This window comes from Chrysochloris asiatica, unplaced genomic scaffold (genome assembly GCF_000296735.1).
Source record: "Chrysochloris asiatica unplaced genomic scaffold, ChrAsi1.0 scaffold00247, whole genome shotgun sequence".
NCBI classification, from domain to species: Eukaryota; Metazoa; Chordata; class Mammalia; order Afrosoricida; family Chrysochloridae; genus Chrysochloris; species Chrysochloris asiatica.
In genome coordinates, this window is record NW_006408765.1 from 3,349,328 (window position 1) to 3,354,430 (window position 5,103).

Sequence of the window (5,103 nt, forward strand, 5' to 3'; positions counted from 1 at the left end):
GAAGTACAAACAAAATGCTCCTTAGAAGCCAAGATGGACAGACTTTGTCTCTCATACTTTAGACATGGTATCAGCAGGGGCCAGTCCCTGGAAAAAGATATCATGCTTGGTAAAGAGGAGGGACAGAGAAAGAGGAAGATCCTCAAGAAGATACAATGGCAGCAATGATGGACTCAAGTACAGCGGCAATTGTGAGGATGGTGCAGAACCAGGTGGTATTCCATTCTTTTGTTGTACATAAGTTCACTTTTCATCAGAGTCGAATTGATGGCACTTAAAAACAACAACAAAATGACGCTTAGATGGCAACATTTTTATTTCAGAGCTTTAAAGATGTCATTCCATTTTTTTCTTGCTTGCATGGTTTCTGCTGAGAAATTAGAGCTTAACCTTAATAATTCTCCTTTATATCTAACTTTTCATTTTTCCTGAACTGTGGTAGGATTTTTTCCTTGTCTTTGTTTATGAAAAGTTTGATTATAATATGTCTTAGTACATATTTATATATGTTTTGGATATATCCTATTTCTTGAATATAACTTCTTGAATTTCTATCTTCTCATCTTTTAATGTTAAGGAAGTTTTTCTTACAGCAGCTCTTGAGGATACTTTTCTCTACTTTTTTTCCCCCTATTCTTTTTCTGGAATTCCAATCACATATAAGTTATTTCTCTTGAGAGTGTCCCACATAAATCTTAGATTTTCTTAATTATTTTTCTGATTGATGACTATTTCTGAAAGATGAGTATTGAGAAATTTGTCTTTAACTTCACAGATTCAGCTTTCCATTGATTCAGTTCTACTCCTTTCCCCTTTCACTTTATTATCTATTTCTGAAGTCTTATTATTAGTCTTCTGTCTTTGTAATTATTTTTGAATGGTTTCCAATTTTTCATTTATTTTTTCAGTTTGTACTTATAGTGTTTTCCTGAAAATTTCCTTGCTTTCATTGATCTTTCTCTCAATTCATTGAACATTCTTTTAAATTCCTGGTAGTTCTGATAGCATTTCAGGCATTACATTTTCTGACCCTTGTATTTTGGTCACTTATTTGAGGCACTCTGTTTTGTTTCTTCATGCAAGCTGAAATTGCCTGTTTTCTCCAAGAAAATGTGGTGTCATTGTTTTTATATGTAACTGATGATGGATGGTGTGTCCTCAGGCACTTACTACCTGTCTTATGGTATATGTCATGATTGGAAGTCTAAACTTAGTTATCTGTTCTCTCTGTAGTGTAGTTCAGGGAAGGTTCATTCATGTATCTCCAAAAAAAGAGGTGCTTTGCTCAGTGCTGGACCCCAGGCCAAGTTTGCACCTGAAGAGGTGCTACTGGCCCATAATTTTGCAACACCAGGACTGGCCATGTCCACAGGTACCAGGAGGGTATAGGAACAAGGGAAGACTGCACCCTTCCCCTTGTCTCCTACTTTCAGCTCTGTCCTGTGTCCTGCAGGCCACTGTATCAACAGCTTCTTGCAAAAGTTCAAGATGACCACACAGATCCATGTCAGGTTACAGTTCATCTGTTTTACTTCTCTCTTGTTGCTACTGTTCAGCTTCCTTTTCTAGTCAGCACTTAATCTACTTCTCTGTCTTTTTTTCCTGAAGTGCAGGATTCCAGAATCACCATTTATATTTATTTCACTTGTTCTCCCATGTCTTTTTTTTAATAGGGTCTGCTCAATCCATCTGCCTGCTCAGCCATGTTGCCCCACACCTGTCTTTCCTGTCCTTTTAATGAACTTTTGCTTTTTATCATTTATGATGCCCTCGTCGGAACCGATTCCACGGTACTTAACAACAAACAACAACAACAGACATCATCTCACAACTACTCTGATCTTTAGTCATTAGTGTCTATCGAATGAATCACATTTCTTCTTGAGATGATCTGTAGATTCAGCTGGGATACATGTAAGGTCATATTTTGACTCTTGTGGACTTGTTTTAGTTTTCTTCAGTTTCTAGCTGAACTTGCAGAATGCTGGATATGGGATGTGGGACCCTATACAGAGAACCAGCGACACCAGAGATGGAGAGGGGATAGGGACAGGGAGAGAGAGAGCAGTTGAGGACTCTAGACCCATGGAAAGAGAAGAACTGAGAACTGGCAGGGGAGGCAGGCTTGCAGAATGTGTCCTTTGATGGTTTAAATTATTATACATGCTGGAGTGTTTAAAAAAAGAGAGAGAGAGAAAGAGCTAAAATGAATAGAGAGAAATACTGGTAACTGATGGTACATGGAGGGGAGTATAGTCATTATAATTAAACAAAGTATATGATTTGTTGAATGTAAAAAACAAAACAAAACAAAAAATTACTGTGTTCTCCTGTTTGAGATCATTTGTCTCAATAGCATGGAGAAAAATAGGCAGGGTCATGGAAGACAGTGAGCTCAGTAAACTTGGAGAAAGAGAGTCAAATTAGTGCTGAAAACATAAGACATGTCTGGAACTTTGGTAATATTATAAGCTAGGATTTATGGCAGATTTATATCCTGAAATAAAGGCCCAAATTTTAGGAGAGAAAAAAAAAGTATAATTGATGTCACTAAATTATACTTGTGGAATCTGTTTAATGGATGAGTGCTTTGCTATGTATATTCCCCACAACAACAACAAAAAAAATAAATTTTAGCATGAAAAGCAAGGGAATTTTTTGAAAAAAAAAAGAAACGTAATTTCTATACACTAAAGGCTTGGTGACTCTAGATGATAAGCAACGGACTGTGAACCACAAGGTTGACAATTCTAGCTCACCAGCAGCTTCGAGGCAGGAAGATGAGACTTTCTGCTTCTGCAAAGATTTATAGCCTCAGAAATCCTACACAGGGCCTCTATGAGGCACTTAACAACAAGAACAAAAACTATAAAACATTTCTAAAATAATTTGAAATTGTACTTTGCAATAAAAAAAACCAAACAGATTGCTTATATATGCAACACCATGAATGTATCTCAGAATGAAGTCAGGTACATAATACAATGCTGCTATTATTAAGTCCTGTCAAGTCAGTTCTAACTCATAGTGTCCCTCTATAGTGTTTCCAAGGAGTGGTTGTTGAGTTTGAACTGCTGACCTTGAAGTTCAAACCAACTTTGAGGTTGAGGGCTTATCCTACAGTGCCATACCAGGACTCCAGCTTATACAATATACCACATGATGTACCACATGAATGTCTTTAAAAAGGCCAAATTTTAAAGATAAACAGCAGATCAGTGGCTGCCTGGGGCTAAAGATTTGACCATATGTTGGCAAGATGCATCTTTTTGGATGGAAGAAATGAACCCAAACTGGAAGTGATAGTGAATGGTTATACAGCTGAATAACTATTAATGGTTGTTGAATGGAACAATAAAAATGCATGAATTTTATGAAAAGTATATTATGCCTCTATAAAGCTACCTAAACAGAAGTAGAAATATTCAGTGAAACAAGCAAGCAAACAAAAACTGGGGAGAAAAGGAAAATAATATTGAGGATTTCCTACATATAATCTTTAGTGAAAATATTATATAAAACATCACAAATTCTAATCTGTAATGTTAATAAAATGATGAACTAGACTAAACAAAAATATTTCATGAGGCTATTTCTAAATTTCTAAACTACCACATTAAAATTTTTAGAGTGCTGGGATTTTTTTGTCAAAGAGTTTTCTTTTTCCAGACTTGGTCCAGTGTCTGAAATGCAATATGAGGTAATTAAATAATTTTTGAATGAATAAATGAATAAGCATAATACGCTACTTTATGTAAGTGTGTAGTGATTGAATTTGGACTTTCTTCCAGTTCTCTGTTATATATTTGTATGTATTTGTTAGAGATATGAAACAACTTTGAATATAACAATAGTTTCAACATTAATCATGCATTGAACTGGAAATAATTTTTATTGCTGTAATGTTTTAATTACATCTAAAATGAATTGATTAATAAGTAGAAACTAATTAATTGCATCACTTATATCCATGAAACTTTAGCATTCTCTGTGAAAGCACATCTCTGTGACTAAGAACTATGTAAATCAAAGCACTATGGTACATATTGCCAATTAATTGAGAAGGAAACAATACATTATTTAAAATCAAATGTTTTATTTATGCTATAGGTGTAATTTTCAATGATTTCATTGAAAATTTTATTTAAAAGCATTCTCACTGTGTATTTCTGAAAAGGCCATTAAGGAGAAGAACAATCATAAGATCTTCACAGATACAATCATTTTATACTTTGATGATTCCAAATAAGCTTATGAAACCCAAAGCACACTTATACTTTGCTTCCAAAGACCACTGAAATATGGCATTAAAGCATTTTATTTTAAAAATGTATGAAAATCTGTCTGTTCCCCCCATGTTCATGTAGACATTTCATATTCATCAATTTGAGATATGCTATCAATGTCTTACTTCCTCATTTAAAGTAAACATTCTCTTTCTGACATAGTTCAGGAAGATGGGTTTTGATCCAACTACCTCTTGGCTAACCCTCTAGACTCAGTTTCAAACAGCTAAAACTTCTGATATAGAAAAAGAACTTTCTGCTTCCAATAGTAACAATCTATAGTACAATCTCAGAAAGTTTTGAGTATTAATAGGACATTTTTATTCAGACATAAAAAATAAGTATAGGTTAATATTTAACATAAAAAGCACATCTTTATCATGTTTCAGGACAATCAAATGGCTTTTCAATTAGGAAATGCTTAATAATTTAGTTTAGTATGTTCTTTATACTATCATGAATTTGGATGTAAAAACAATCTTGATAAACTTTTATGTTAAAAGGTAACTATTCTAAAATTATACCTAAAATTAAGCACCTCTTTTTAAATCACTATTTTTTGCCAATAACATTTGCATTTCTATTGCAAATCCAAGTTATCTGGTGTTGAAGACCATGTAAGCCTAGTCAGAGGTTCGAGGCCCTATAGGCCCGAGTGTAACAGATCTAGCCACTTGGCAGTTAATGGCAAATTGTTTTTCATCTTACTATCTGGTTATATTTTATTAATTGCAAACATGAGCCCTTAATGTCCACAGATAAATGTGATATTTTCCTAAAGACGAAGACTGTAAAAGTTGCAAGGTCAAGCCTTTCT

The 5,103-nt window shown here is 34.2% G+C and overlaps 1 pseudogene; it reads left to right on the forward strand.

The window, feature by feature from the left end:
• LOC102819332 overlaps nucleotides 1-5,103 on the forward strand; it is a 198,452-nt pseudogene that overhangs the window by 181,500 nt on the left and 11,849 nt on the right.